Source organism: Leptosomus discolor, chromosome 1, assembly GCF_034619465.1.
Source record: "Leptosomus discolor isolate bLepDis1 chromosome 1, bLepDis1.hap2, whole genome shotgun sequence".
Lineage (NCBI taxonomy): Eukaryota > Metazoa > Chordata > Aves > Leptosomiformes > Leptosomidae > Leptosomus > Leptosomus discolor.
This window is the reverse complement of record NC_141391.1, coordinates 10,151,091-10,167,970: the sequence shown is the minus strand read 5'-3', so window position 1 is coordinate 10,167,970 and position 16,880 is coordinate 10,151,091.

The window sequence follows — 16,880 nt, the reverse complement described above, 5'->3', positions numbered from 1 at the left end:
GGTCCCAGACTTACTTCCCAGAGCAAGAGCTTCCACAGCGCCTTCATACCAGCAGAGCAGTCCTGCGAGTATCATGTATCCCACACATTTGACAAACCATTCCATGTCACTGTTGCTGATATCTTTGTTATGCTTTTGTCTGGGTGCTTATTTCCTGTTTTTATATCCAGCTGGGGAAAGAGCTTGACACACACACACGTTCTCAATATGTTACATGGCTGCTTGTTAGTACACAGTAGGGAGCTGATCATAAAGTATCCCAATTCTATTCTTGTCTCTCCGAGAAACACATGCTGCGTGCAGCCTGGGGAAGTGAATAGCTATCCTAAGAAGCAAAATGGAAAAGCAGGTAATTTGGGGTCTGATGTTGGCTCTGAATCCTCAGTCTGACCATGCAAACTGTCTGTTGTATCATTTTAAGTTTTTGAGCTTCCTAAACTGCCTTCTCTGCTAGGTTTATGACCTTACTCAACAATAATAGCAGAAAAATAGAAGGGGATTTTAACAGCATTTATGATTAAGATTTTTTGTCTTCTTTCCTCTTTCTTGAGAATATAGGAGTATTTGCTGAAAGCCTCTCTCTTCCTCTTGGATTTTTGTTTTTTCTTTCTTTGTTTGTTTTCCTGATGTGAAATTTGCCCTCTGAATTGAATGGTATCCTTTACACATTGACAGAGCTATAATAAAATTAAAATTCCACGTGTATTTTTTGAGGATATATTTTCCTCTCTATCTGAATGGTGCTGAAAACTCTCTGGACTGCCATCACCAGAATCTGTTACCTTAGGACTGAGTGCATAAGAAACAGTGAGGCCAAAGGACATTTATTTTCCTTCCAAAAGGGTACAAAGAGAAACAGTGCAGCGGAAAACCTGTCAAAAGAGCAATTATTCTTCCCTTGTCACTTCCTCAAGTCACTTTAACACATCTTGATTATGCTCCTAGTTTTCATCTAGGAGACTTGGGTTTTGCCATTGCCACAAGGTTTCAAAGACACTCAGCTCTAGCTAAAACTGAGCTCTGCAGCCCTACTAAACACGACATGGTCCTGTGGCACTGCACCAATGCATGGATTTCTGTTGCTCACACAGGAGGATGGCAGGGCTGAAAGTAAGTCTAGCTGTTGCTCACAAGTCAGCAGTGTGCCTTCACAGCATTTAGGAGGTGTCTTATCCACAAAACCAGTAAACCATCACGGCTTTTTTCAAGTTGGTTTTGTTAGAGGTCAATGCAGAAGGAAGCTAACATGTGGGCATAATGTCACTAAAACACAGAAGAAAGTCTTTCCAAAAAAGAGGCTGGAGTGCCAAAGCTATTGCGTTGATTTAATGGCTGTGTGAACTGTTCTGTTTTTAATGTGTGAGCCACTTAGCAGAAGCACCGGACAGTTTCCTAGTTTATCTCAGTGTACCCAGTAAAGGTGGGATTTAAAAAAGAGCCCATAGGAGCGAGGGATTCATTGCATCTCATTTGCCATCTAAGGCTAGGTGTTTGCTTAAGGTAATCATTTGCAGCCAGTGGAGAGAGAGAGGGGAACAAATCAACACTGAATCCTCCCATTGCATGTGTGATACTCACTCTACCCAAGAACTACTTTGTTCACCTGATAGGTTTTGATTTAAATTATTTGATCAATTGTATGATACAATTTCACAAGTGAAAAAAAAGTGCCTTGGCTTTTCATGGAAGGATATTAGCCAGCAGTTTTGTGTTCTTCTCTAGCTCATGTACTTAAGTTTGAGGGAAGAACCTCTGCTCCTTGTCATCATCTATTCATATTCTCCAATACTAGCTCTTCAGACCCAGAGTGACTTGACTGATAGCCCATTAGATCAACAATGTGAGTCAATTTTACTGTTGAAACAAAATTTTTACTCTTGAAAACAGATTTCTTTATTTTCTCTGTCAAAGCACTTATTTGAACAATAAAGAAAGAATAAATACCACTTACTTTCCAAGCAAATGTAACCCTATATGATATTTTTACTGACACTCAAATTCAAGGGAAATTCATGCTTAGCAAAGAAAACCAAAAATGAAAGAGGTCGTTAACACAAAAGTATTTGTAAAAGTTCAGGCAAAAAGGAGCATCTAATGGTACTACCCCAGATGCCAGAGCAACTGATAAACGAATCATATTCTCAGTTTGTTCTTTCTATGTAGTGGACACACAGCATAGATGAAGATGGCACCTTGCAATTCAGATAGGGGGCCAAGGCTCTAGCTGTCACCTTCTGGTTTTTGTCCATATGTGTTGATCAAGCCATTATCTTTTTAGAAGACATTTTCTATGCAAAACACATCACAAAGTCCCAGAGAATGAAAGAGAGGGAACAGTAATTTGAGCAGCCTGCTCCTTAACTGAGCGAGGGTGGGTCATGCAAGATGTTGGCAGGAGTTACCTAGTGCACCATGTGCTTTGTGGGACATGGGGAGAAACTGCCTTAGCACAGTTTTGAAATATGTATAACCTAAGAAACAATCCTTCCCTTCCCTTCCCTTCCCTTCCCTTCCCTTCCCTTCCCTTCCCTTCCCTTCCCTTCCCTTCCCTTCCCTTCCCTTCCCTTCCCTTCCCTTCCCTTCCCTTCCCTTCCCTTCCCTTCCCTTCCCTTCCCTTCCCTTCCCTTCCCTTCCCTTCCCTTCCCTTCCCTTCCCTTCCCTTCCCTTCCCTTCCCTTCCCTTCCCTTCCCTTCCCTTCCCTTCCCTTCCCTTCCCTTCCCTTCCCTTCCCTTCCCTTCCCTTCCCTTCCCTATTCAGATCATTTGGGTCATGATCACAGGAAAGGTTATACAAAATCCATCACAGAAGTTAGTTCACAAAACCCCTATTTTCATCTGAATAGGATTTTTCTTTCTAAATTTCTTGGGGCCATAATTCATTATTTCTGCATGAAATGAGCCCAGATTCTGTAAAAAAAAATAATAATACAAAAAATAAAATAATAAAATCAATTTCCCTCCCACCTTACACATAATTTTCCCACCTTACACATTTCTGCAAGTAAATAAATGAGTTTGATATCAAATCCCACTTAAAGAGAAAAAGTTGCCCAAGCTTATAAAGCATATTTTTTAATAGGTTGAGGGAATGGATAATGAAAGAAGTAGAGCTCTTTATATCTGAAATCCTTAAATCACGACTGAATTGGAAACTTGTTTTCTACCTTACCCTAAAAGGAAAGAAAATTTCTTAAGTGATGGTGTAGAAGACTCAATTGGAAAGATCATATTTTTAAATTTATTTTATTACTTTTTATCCTGTCTCTTTCTCAGTCTTGCTTTCTTTGTGGAACTGTGTGCATACTAGAAAAACTTTTTGTCAAAACAGTTGTCAAAATCAATATAGCTCTGTAAAATATTTTGGATCCTTAGAGTCTTGTTGAAACACTCATACCTTTCAGTCTTACGAATAGGACACCATGGCTTTTGTTTCTTCTAAAAGAAACCTCCACACCTCATAGGAAATTTGTCAAAAAACTACCGATGATTGCTGGCAGTGCTTCAAAGTGTCACACCAGTCTCATGGCACTCACCCTTAGCACATTCTTGCTTAATGTTGAAATGAAGCCTCATGTTTATCGTTATTTTTCTCCAGGGCTACACTCTGTTAGTCCTACAGGCAGTAGATGCAGGGCTGGTGTTTGACACGCGTTTCGGTGCAGGCAGGCTTTAAGCATAGAATTTCTTCCTTCCAGGCATTTCATGACTCCAATGGGTAGATATCTCTGCCTAAAATCCTTCCTCCTCTTGTCATGGCACACACAGAGGCAATATGCAGCCACCTAAACATCCACACACCCCACTGCCTGAGTCTTGGATCTGCAACCCTTACCCCCTTACGTGTTACTGTTGTTATCAACAGTTCAACACAACAGAAATTATCTATTTCTGCATGAGAAACTATTCAATGCATGAAGAAAATTATTCAAATTCTATTTTCATTGGGAAGTGTTGAAGCAGGACTTTTTAACATGTTCAAACATTTGAAAAATTTAACCCAAATGACTCTTTCCCATAAGCACATGCAGTTTCAACAATTTATCAAAAAAACAACTAAAAAAGAAAAACTCAAATAGCTCAGAAAACTCCAGCTCTAGACCTACGTGCAGATTTTAATGAAGGAATCAATGAATTAGGCCTCACATCACAGTTGCTTGGGGGTCTGACAAGCACTTCTAGATCAGATTCAGGAAAGATGCAAGAGGAAGTTATTTTCACCTTATAATTCTCTTTAAGACTGACACATTATATATTTGGGGATTTTGATATTTGGATGAAATATCACCAGCAATATCAATAATGCATGAAATCTTCTTTAAAACATGTCCCAGGTGAGTGCTCTCATTTTGTTGTTCTGATGCAAAAATTGCATCCTTGGGGTTTGAAGTGGTAACCTTCAAGGCAGCTACTTTCATCTGCACATAGCAATTGTGTATGCTATGCGCCAGTGTGTGCATTTCAAGTTTAAATTGATTGAAAACCTGGACAATGAGTTTGCTTAACAGAGAAGCCGAAGAAGGAAACACCCTCTTGCAGAGCAACGTGTGGCACAGGACAACGTTGTCATCACCCACCTGTTGCACGTGACAGCTTCTCCTCTGAGCACTACCAGCAGAAAAGTTACCAGCTGAGCCAGCTCTGGCCACCTCCAGAAGCTGCCCGAGACCAACCCAAACTGTGGTTTAAAGAGATTAACCAGGACATCTGCAATGCCTTTCTGTAACTGAGCTATCTGAGCACAACTTTCAGTTTGCTCAGCCAGACTCAGAGGAAGGTGTCTGTCTGAGGGTTAAAGAGTAAACTTTGCTACGCCAGGAAGATGAGGAAATCAGTCAATCTATTTTCTTTTATTGAGCAGAGAAAATATCAAAAAATCTTTCTCTAGCCTATTATTTGACTGACTGGCAGGACTATGTGTTTGGGGACAAGCTTTGAATTCACTTTCAATTTTTCTTTTCACACTGGATTTAGGCTCTGAAGAGCATCTTCTCAGCATGGCACAACCTTGGCAGAGCCCTTTCCTGTAGAAGCTGTGTAATTCAGCCAAACCCTTTTCATCAGTACCCTCACACCACGTCTGGAAACAGCATGAGCCAGCAGAGGCAGGTGTTTGTCAATGTGCACCCAGGGTTTTGCCAGGATAACTACAAGGGGTTTAGGCTGCAGGGCTTCTTCTACATCTCTGACCAAAGTGGTTTCATGGTTTTGTTGTCAGACCTTTCTGTGGTGACCATGCAAGTGCTGATGGATGGGGAAACAGGACTTGGCATGGAAAGGTTACAGTGATCTTCCTACCACCCCCAAGGCTGTCCACAGGATCTCCTTTCCAGCTTGTGCCTCAGCTGTTCCTGCAGCAGCTGCTGAGTTGTTACACGGCTTGCAGCACAGCATGCAAAGACAACCCCCAATCAGTTCTGTAAATTATGATGATTTCACAGATATGGCACGAAATGGCTAAATTTCCTCTGTTGTGAGCATGGAGGGAGAGCCAGGCTCCTTCAAGGGAGGGACAAGACCATCAGTTCTCATAGCGAGCATCTGGGACGTAGATGCTTAATTCATTTGGGCGCTTTTGAACTTTGTAACCTGCATGCCCAAGCCTGCTCCCAATAGAAGGAGTGAATTTCAATACAGCTTGGAAACAGCCTGTGTCAGAGAAGCATTGGATTGATTTTTGTGCATTTGCCTGCTTAAGTACAAAGTATCTCTGATATATGTTTGAAATCAGTGCACCAGCAAGAACCCAGCAGCCTTTGTACCGGTGCGTCTGTGAAGCCCTTAGACAGCGTGGAAGCGGGCTGACCTCTTGCTCCTTTTGAGCTGGTCCTTGGATGTGCAGTGGCTGCTGTGCCGCTATTCAGGCTGCTCTGTGCTTCTGTGCTGACAATTTTTTCCAAGATGTGTCAGTTCCATGAACAGAGAAATTCAGCAAAATGAGGGCAAGTGTCACCCCCACTTAGCATTATCAATGCAGGAAAAAAAGGGCCATAAACGTCAATAATCCAACACAGAGCAACAGAACTAGATGGCTGATCTATAACTGCCATGTGGTTATCATACTGATTAGCTCAAATAGCATGTCCACATCACTAATACACATTTAGCTGAAAATACCATGACATCCAAAGCTTTAGTCTAGAATAAAGTCTTATGATAGACAGAACAAGGACAAGCTGCTACAGACTCATCTACATCTTAATCAAGCTCTGAATTAAACAGGAGCCTCGATCTTGTTACTGTAGTCATCTATTTGTAATTTTGGTAGGGAAAAGGAAGCAACAGAGAGATTTTCAATAGTCTCTCTCTTGTTCCTCAATAGCAAAAGTCCTAAAAGCAAAACTGAGGCTTTTATACAGGTTGTGTTTGCTGTGCACATTTTCCAAACAAGTGGGCTTGGAAGCTGGGGGAATCTAGGTCAGCTGAGACATTGTGGTCCTTGAAGTGGCTTGTTGTGCAAATATCTTGTAAAATCTGGATTCTCAAAACTCAGCTGCATTTTCACATTTATGCACTCTTATTTTTATTTCCTTTTTTTTTTTTAAACAACATTTATTACTGCCTTCCTCTGGAGGTTTCTTAAGAGGGAGGCAAAAATATTTTACTCTTCAAAAGAAATAGGTTGGAAAATTCAATAGTGCTTCATGTCTCTTGCCAAGCACAGTAATTACACAAGCTACAGCAAATATTTAAAGAAAAGAAATACTTTTTTTTTTTCTTGTCAGCTTTGTTGATAATAATAGAAGAGTGAGAAGATATCAAAAAGCTTGAAATGAGAAATATGGATGGAGAAATTGAAAAATGAATTTGCACACAATTGTCTTCCCACACGATATCTCCTTTATTTAAGAGAAATCTTCCAGTCTGGGGAAAAGGCTTTCAGGAAAAACTATGGATTAAAGATGTTTTATTATTTTTATTTTGTTATCTAAAAAACCCCTAAAATAGGCTGTTGGAGTTGAGGGAATGTCTTCTTGTCTCTGCTAGTCTTAATTCCCAAAGAAGAGAAATATCTTCAATGTGTTACTCTTTGTAAATTAGGGGACTGCAGTTCTTCAGTTTTTTAATTGTTTCTCTCTAAAAATGTCTCCCAGACAATAGCAGAAATTTACCCAGGATTTTGGAAAGCGAAAATACACACTGATCATACTGAGGATGATTTTTATATTTTTATTATTATTATTTGAAAAAGTATTTTCTATTCCCCCTCAAAGAATGTCCCTTTGCTAGAGAGCCATCTAAGTTATATTTATCATTCCCTTAAGGCATCAGGTGAGAAACAAGCTTAAATCCAGTGCACTAACTGACCACTCCCTGCATTTCCAGGTCGTTGCCTGTCTCTGAGTAGCCAACAACTGAATTACCTGTAGCCCCCTTTCAGGATGACCTTAAATCCTGCCCTCATCTGTGCAGGGCAAGGCTGAGACCTGCTTCTCTGGGAGGGACATTGCTGCGAGGGTCAGTGGAACAGACGGAGGCAGGAAGGGCTGGATATCCTGCCCTGTCCTACAGCGGTCCCTATAGGTGACAGCCCTTGTACAGCCTTTTCTGCTGGAGTCCCCTCAATCATCCCAAAGCCCTGAAGGTTCATAAGAAGTTTGCATTCAAGTAATGTCCTCAAGCGAGGACAAGAGATGTAGATGCTACCATCTCTATTTTCCTCTCTTCCTCAATGTTATTTAAGGTTGGTGATGATGAATTCTACGTATTTGAGGTGACAGATTAGCTGGAGGGGAAAAGCAGGGGTGTTCCAGTCCCTTTTTCAATGTATGTATAGGTACTATATCAGTCCTCTGAACACCCACTTTCTCTTCCTTTAACACCTTCTTCATCACTGCTTCATTGACCTCGCTTAATGTCCTCCCTAATCGGCATAGATGTTAGAACATTTTTGCTAATGCTCACTTTTAATTTCTTTCTTTTCCTGGTTTTAGATCATCACTCTTGGTTTAACCTCCTTAAATATTTCCCCCCACTCTTTCATATTATTTCCTCTGAATATATTTTCTTGTTGACATCATAGAATCATAGAATGTATTGGGTTGGAAGAGACCTCTAAAGGTCATCTAGTCCAACCCCTCTACAATAAGCAGGGACATCTCTAACCAAGTCAGGTTGCTAATCATAGCCCTTTGCTATTATTTTCTCTGAGCAGCATTAAGCTTCCAGTAGAAAAGATAATCACAGACTCTCTGTCTCAATGCAATCTACCTCTACATAAAAATGGCCTTATTTAATCTTTGGTGATATGCACTTTACACTGTTTCTGTATGGAACATCTTAAATGGAAAACACAAAATATTCACAACAGAAGTCTTTAAAAAAACCCCAGCATTCAGAATGTGCTCACTTAAAATATCAAAGAAATTCAAAGCTGTGGCAGTGCAGTGTTAAGTCTGAATGAAGAAAAGTGTGACAATTAATAAAAACAGACACATAATCAAGTTCTGCTGCACAAGGAGCTACGACACATCAGCTGAGCATCAATATGGGCTGGAGGCTGTTCAACTCTATCGGCCAGTGCGGTCATTTTGCAAACCTCAGTAAAAGAGATCTGTATTTCAGGAATCTCACAAATACAGTTTCTTTCTCTTCATGACACTGTAAGTCTCTAGTAGACATCAGAATCTCTCTTAGGATGCATAGGTGTGTCTGTTAGCTATAGACTCCCTCCCTGCAGGTAACACAGAGAGTTGAGGATGAGTGTAGTTACCAGTGCTGTCAGGGACTTAGGTGGTTTCCTCCCTTAATATTAGGTGAAGTCAATAGTTGCCTTTTTACTGTATGTGTCCCAATATTCAGAAGCTTCATGCATCACATGGATAAATTAATTAGCCTAAGTTTGGCAGACAAGCTATCATTCACTGCAGTGAAATTTCTATATGTAGTTAATATGTAGTTAAGATATTTTGTTTACCATTCCTTCAAGGCAGGCTGGGGGGGGTGGGTGTGTGTGGACTGGGGGAGGGCATGCCACGCCACAAAATAAATAATACAAAATGGAACTTATCTTTCTGTCAAAATAAAATCTCTTTTTAGATTCCTGCAAAGTGTAGGACTCAAAAATGGTGTCTTTCACTCCCTGTCTGGATACTGCTTGTCCAAAGCAATTATCATTTTCAATTTGGATAGAAAAATGCACACAAGATTGTAATTATCAGCTATTCAGCTGGTCAATTACTGCTTTTCCTTTTTTTCTTTTTCTAACTCTTCAGAAACTGATAGAGGTCTTTCATTATTGTTTCTTTTCACCAGCATTTTGATGAAGTCATACCAAATGAAAAGCAAACTTTAATTAATTTTTCTTTTGCAGCAGCACAGCGCGGTAGGAACCTCTGTCTTTTTTTCTGGGTGTGGAGCTGAGATTCAGAGGATGAAATTTCTTGCCCACTGTCACCATGGTCCCAATACTCCATGCCATGTCAAATGCAAGTACAATCTCGCATTCAAGGGTTGTGTTTCAGTCTCTATTTTCTTCCTCAGAATAGAATTCAGAAAATCAGGGAAAAAAACAGAGCGAGCGTGTTGCTGCCAGTCAAAGATCCTGCTATGTTTGCTTTGCCAGCTCTGTTTTTCTTCTCTATGAGGCAGCAGTGCCACAGGGTGGGTGCACACTTCAGTTGTTTGCACAGTCCTAACCTGTTGGTGTCCACCTGGGCCACAACCAGACAGCAGACTGGGAGGAGGCACCATCCCACAGGAACAAAAGCAAGGCATGCAGGCAAGGATGGCCCCAGGCCACCCTGATGGGTATCTAAGTGAGGATGAGAGGGGGATCAGGACAGGAGGGACACGCAGGGTGGCTCCCAGGTGCCATTAATCTCTGCACTATCGATCACAGATGCCCAGGCTACATCATCCATCTTCCCCTTCTCCCTCTTGATTGAAAATCATTCAGAGGAGACTTACTGAGGCCGAAGAAAATGTATGTTGACTGTGAGACGTAACGCAGAATAATTGCTCAGGACCTTACATTTTAAATGCTTCTTACTCTGTTTTTAATGCTCCTGCATTTCTAGGGGGAAGTTGTTACAAAGTGGTTACATATACCAGTAATTGAAACTGAATACAATGCTCATTAAAGCCTAAATAAGGATGAAGAGGATGATCAGGACATATATAATTGATGGTGTCGCATTAAGTACTATAAAGCAATTCTAATTATAAAACATCTCAGGTCTTCCATCAATCATCCTTCTCTCGTTCACCTTTTCTGTTTTGATCCCCACACACATTACTCATACAGCCTGAGCCGGGTCCCCTGCCACATCTGCTGCGCAGTCCCGATGGTGGCTATGGAGTATACACCTTACGAGGAGAGAAATCACAGCACAAAGTGCAGCACAGGCTGGAACAAATAGCTCAGTTCTGCCAGGCTTGTGACACACGCTCATCTTTTGAATTCCTAATGCATGTGGTTCTACTACATTTGCCCATAAATGAATGAGAAAACTGCATTTCAAAAACAACATTTTCCAATTAAATCTCGGTTATTGTTGGGAGAGGGTTTTTAGCCAGCTTTTGAGGTATGACCTTTGTGTGTGTTGGTGTACATAAGAATAAGCAGACTTGCACAAAATTCAGTGACTCCTCATTCTCTTTTGTTCCAAAATAGAAAAAGAAAATAAAACAAAAATTCAGTTATTGAAAAAAATAATTTAAAAGACATTTTCAGAAACAAGGGTTTTTTTCACAATGAAAGCTAAATAGTTTATATTTAAAAATTTTTAAAGCTTATTTTTTAATAAAAATACAACATTCCACATGGAAACGTGGAAACAGGAAGTTTCCAATTTTCATAACTGGTGTTTTTAGTCACTTTATTATTGACCTTTAAATATTTATTTACAAGAAACCCTAAACCAGCTAGGTATAGATTAAAAAAATTATTAAAAGTGTTCTGATGAATTTTTTCTGTCTAGCTGTGCTTCTGAGACCCTCTGCTAGCAAGCAACTACAGCTGCCTGAGAAACAGCACAGGCTTTGGGAAAAGGCCTGAGACCAGCTCTGCACTTCACAGCGGCCGCCGAGGAGTCACTGAGCAGCAGGGGCTCTCAGCAGATCTAGAGCCCACTGAAGAATATGAAAAGCTGCCCAAACAATTGCAGCTGGCTTTGATCAGAACACACGATAAAAGGAAATACTAAACAAGGGGTAAAATTAAAGAACAAAAATGTAAAAAAAAAAAAAAAAAAGAGAAGAAATTGTAAATGCCACCTTTCGGAAAGTAGTCAGTCATAAAAGATTTCCGTATTCCATCAGTAAATAATTCATAGATTTGGTACTAAAATTTCAGTGTAAAAGAAGATCTAAGAAATAAAATATTTCTATGATGACTCTCAAAAAAGAAAAAAATTCTTCATTAGTGTCATTTTAACCATAATCAAAATATTTAGTTTGCAGTCAGCTTAGCCACAGACCAAGCTTACTGGTCAAGGTCTGTTTCCTGATTTCCTTACTCTTCTCTTTGTTTTCACTAGTACCTCTATCCTGACAAACCTCCATGATACACTATGCGTGCTACAGGATTTCAGATGTACCATGGGATGACAGCTGAGACTGTATCTCAGAATGGGAGCATTAGGTGTCCACACTGCATCACCTATGAAGCACCACTGTGCTAGGGGAGCTAGCAAATTATTTTTTAATTCATTAAGATGAAAGTATCACAGTTCCATTCAACAAATCCAAACAAACTCCTCTGACTTTTCTAAAATCAAAAACTCACGAAAAATATGAAGATAAATTGTCTTTTTGTCTTATCTGCAGATGAGAAGCTTTTTATACAGGCAGCAGTAAAAAAGTGGTCTGAATTTTCCTGTTGAAAAACACCTAGAAAAAATGTAGGGAGGACATTATTATTGTTATTGTTACTATTTATATATATATATATAAATGTATTGTTACATTTATGATAATGATGTTAGGAATATGGGTATGGAATGAACTTCCATGTAGCTCAGTGGCTGCTCTTACAGTCACTACATCGGATGATCCCTGTACTGCACATCCTCAGCCATCCCAGTGGCAGTTAGTTTCTTTTAACCCTCTTAGAAGTGATGGTGAAGTGCTGTACTACACTAAATCCCATCATGTTCTCCCTGACCAGAGGAGACCCCCTAGGCTTGTCTAGATAAGTCTGGCAGCTGGTGGTACACAGGACTAAGGTAGCCAAAATTTATGCCCGATGACCCCCTGCTCCAAGCTGAAGGAGCAGGGTTTCTTCTGCTCACAGCTCAAATCACTGCTGATAGAGCTTTTGGTACAAACTGAGAATCCAACCTGGACTTTGCTGTCTGACGTCTTAATCCCTCTAGCATTGCATCTCTTTGTGGTGGCTTGACCCTGGTTGGATGCCAGGTTCTCACCAAAGCCACTGTATCACTCCCCTCCTCAACTTGAGAGGGGAGAGAAAAATATAACAGGTTTGTGGGATTGAAATAAGGACAGGGAGATTATTCAGCCTTTACTGTCACGGGCAAAACAGACTCAACTTGGGGAAAAATGTAATTTATTAACAATCAACTCAAAGAGGAATAATGAGAAATAAAGTCAAAGCTTAAAACACCTTCCCCCTACCTCTCCCTTCTTTCCAGGGCTTAACTTTGTTCCAAATTTCTCTCCCTCCTCCCCCCGAGCGGCGCAAGGGGACAGGGAATGGGTGTTGGGGTCAGTTCATCACACTGTTGTTTCTGCCGCTCCTTCCTCCTCAGGGGAGGACTCCTCACACTCTTCCCCTGCTCCAGTGTGGGGTCCCTTCTCACAGGAGACAGTCCTCCATGACTTCTCCAGCGTGAGTCCTTCCCATGGAGTGCAGTTCATGAACTGCTCCAACGTGGGTCTCCTTCATGGTGTGAAGTCCTTCAGGAACCGACTGCTTCAGTGTGGGCCACCCCCACGGAGTCACTAGCAGCAAACCTGCTCCAGCGTGGGCTTCTCTCTCTCCATGGGCCACAGGTCCTGCCAGGAGCTTGCTCCAGTGCAGGCTTCCCACGGGGTCACAGCTTCCTTCAAGAACCGACTTACTCCAGCGTGGGGCCCTCCACGGGGTGTAGGCAGTCATCTGCTCCACCGCCCATGGGCTGCAGGGGGACAGCCTGCCTCACCATGGTCTTCACCACAGGCCGCAGGGGAACCGCTACTCCGGCGCCTGGAGCATCTCCTTCCCCTCCTTCTTCACTGACCTTGGTGTCTGCAGAGATGTTTCTCTCACACATTCTCACTCCTCTCTCACTGCAATTACTGCTGCACTATAACTTTTTTTCCTCTCTTAAAAACATTATCCCAGAGGTGCAACCACCGTTGCTGATTGTCTCGGCCTTGGCCAGTGGTGGGTTCATCTTAAAGCTGACTGGCATTGGCTGCATCAGACATAGGGGAAACTTCTAGCAGCTTCTCACAGAAGCCACCCCTGTAACCCCGCCCCCCACCTCGCTACCAAAACTTTGCCATGCAAACTCATTACACTTTTTCACTGAAAGATGACCACTATTCTTTTTCCCTTAAGGAATGAGAAATTGAAGCCTTTTTAGTGTTTTGGGAACCTTCACTGAGTATGTATGGATTTCATTACTCTGATTGTGCTGTAGTAAGATAGCTGATGATATCATCCTTCCCCTAACATGCAATGGCATTCTAGTATTATTACGGCAAGCTGTAATACCAGCAGTGTGGAAATGCTGGATGAGTCATCAGGGCCCACTAATGCATTTTCCAGCTGTCTCTCTCGCTCTTTTTCTGTCTTTGTTTCTCCTGTTTTATTTTCAGCATCTAAGGAAAGAGGAAAGAGGCTCTAAGATTACTGCATATGACATGCTTTGCTAAGAAGAGCTTACAGAAGACATATAAAGGCTTTAAACTGAGAGACAATTCCCTTACAGTGCAAGTGACGCTGCTACCCTGCCCCGGGCTGCCTCGCAGAAATGGGGAGAATGAGATAGCACCAGGACTTTCATCTCAAGCTGCAGCTGTGCAGCAGCACTGTCTCAAAGTGAGCTTGCCAGCTGCCAAGGCATGGTCCATTTTCAGGCAAGCTTGATAACAAGTGAAAAATCCAAACTATTTGCTATTGTAACTGTTTGGTAACCAGTGTGCTATGCACAGACCTGCCTCTGACCCCTTCTATGGGACAGGGCCCCATCTTCACCACCATGGGGTAATTGTGACCGTGATGTAACTACTCCGTATTCAAATATAGACAGCAACTTGTAATATAAACTTTAGGTAAACTGAAGGCCTGATTAGAGACTTCTTAAGATGCAATATGTGACCAGACCATTAGGTGTTTAATAGCTATCGATGGATCTGCTCTTTCTGAATGAGATTAATTGCCTGTTGCTGTGCAGTGATATCTCGGCAGGTATCTTCATTCTGCATCAATGAAGTTGATTATCTCCTGGCCTCATCTCTATGTATCACCTTCTCGGTGTGAGGGCAGGAAACTACTTTGCCTCTCTTTCCAGGATGGGAGCAATCCCAGAAGTGGGAACGATGAGAAACAGGGAGTGACATAGGAAGCTGCTGCTGCATCCATACCAAGTTTAGTGGTCCTCACATAGAATTGCATTTTAAGCACTGTTTATTCCTGACTGCTTCAGCGGAAAGTGGAACCTGAGCCCAGCAGCACAAGTCTGGAGGTCAGTTTTGGGTTTCAAGCTAACGCTTACAGGACTGTACTTCATTCCTAATGGGCAATCAGCTGGGCTAAGATATTTATGAGATCAAGTCCATTCCTGAGAATTTTAGTAAGTGTCACGTTTCCCTCTGAATGGAGATACACCATTAAAATATGTTTTCTCTGACTAAAACAGTTTCCCGTGTGAACAGAACTGGGACGGGCAGGGTAAAGCCACATATGACAAAGAATCCAACACAATAGCAGTAATTAAACATATATAGCTTCAGTTGCCGAGGCGAGCACCTCTGTTGATGGCAGGATTGGCAGCAGAGCGCTCCAGTGTGGTGCACAGGGGGGTTACCCGAACCAGAGAAACCTCAGAGCAGGCCAAAAGACCCACCAGGAACCTGCAGCTCGGCCACAGTGGTAGAAGGGACCCGGGCAGGGCCAGGAGGAACGGCATCCAAGCCCCCACCCCACGCATAAAAGAAGCCCCTGGGGAGCACCAACGGCCAGAAGCGCCACCAACAGGGTGGGAAAACAGGGCATGGGACATCAGCAGGGGTGTGGCACATCAGTTTGAGTGGCAGGTCATGCAGGAAGATCGCTGAAGCTCTGTCATGTTGACCGGGGAGCAATGGTGTCCACCTAGCAGAAAGCTATGGCCTCTCTAAGCTTTTCACCCACCCCGACGGACACAGCTGGCCAGACAGAGCTCCGGTGGGAACACGCTGCCCCCCCAGTGTCCGGCTGCAGGCTGTGCCCTGCTCTTACACCTGTACAGGACAGCAGCAGAGGGCACAGCTCTGGGAGGCGCGCCCAGGGAGGGAAAATCCTCTGCTTAGCGACAGAGCTCCAGGAGGAGGTGAGTAGGTTGAGGAGTATCAGGGAGGGAGAGAAAGGGATGGACTACTGGAATCATACCCTGCCATCCCTGGGACAGGCCTGACAGGCAGACAGGGTGCATTATATGGAGGATACTATCTTCTCTCTACCTGGCTGAACACAGTGACTCAAGGGACAGGAGGCCATGGTGACAAGTTCCTGCCCGGCACAGCAGGCACATCTCCCTTGTGACTAACCCACCTTCCTGGGTGATCCATATGGCAACAAAACCACAAGGATTATTTTGTTAGAAACCAAGGAAGGAACTGAGAATGGTCACATAGGAATTAGGGCTTGTCTCCCCAAAATGGTGGCAGGATCAATAGCACACAGCATGGGCAACACACAGGAGGAGCTGGAAGCTATTGTGCAGCATATATAGCTGCTATCATGGAAACATCGTGGGATGACTTGCCCAACTTGATGCTAGAATGGATGGCTACAAACTCTTCAGAAGGGACAGGCAAGGAAGGATAGGCAGTGGGGTAGTCCTGTATGTTTGGGACTGCTTTGACTGCCTAGAGCTTAATGATTGCGATGATAGGGTTGAGTATTTATGGCTAAGAATCAGGCAGAAGGCCAACAAGCAGGTATCATGGTGGGAGTCTGTTCTAGATCACTCAACAAGGATGAAATTTTACATAAGAAGCTAGGAGCTGTCTCACAGTCGCTAGCCCTTGTTCTCTTAGGGGACTTCAACTTACCAGATGTCTGCTGGAAATACAATACAGCAGAGAGGAAACAGTCTAGGAGGTTCTTGGAGCGTGTGGAAGACAACTGCCTGACACAGCTGATGAGTGAGCCAACCAGGGAAGTTACCTTGCTGGATCTGTTGTTTGTGAACAGAGAAGGACTTGTGGGTGATGTGGTGGTTGAAGTCCATCTTGCACATAGCAATCACAAAATGGTAGTTTACAATTCTTGGAGAAGTAAGGAAAGGGTTCAGCAGAACTGCCACCTTGGACTTCTGGAGGGCAGACTATGTCCTGTTTAGGAGACTAATTGGCAGAGTCCCTTGGGAGGCAGTCCTGAAGGACAAAGGAGTCCAGGACGGCTGGACATGCTTCAGGAAGGAAATCTTAAAAAGACAGCAGCAGGCTGTCCCCATGTGCTGAAAGATGAGCCAGCAGGGAAGACCAGACTGGCTGAAAAGAGAGCTTTGGCTGGAACTCAGGAAAAAAAGAAGGGTTTCTGACCTTTGGAAAAATGGTCAGGCAACTACAAGGATGTTGTGAGGTTGGGCAGGGAGAAAATTAGAAGGGTCAAAGCCCAACTAGAAGTTGATCTGGCTACTGCTGTAAAAGACAATAAACAATGTTTCTATAAACACATTAGCAACAAAAGGAGGGCTAAGGAAAATCTCCATCCTTTATTGGATGTGG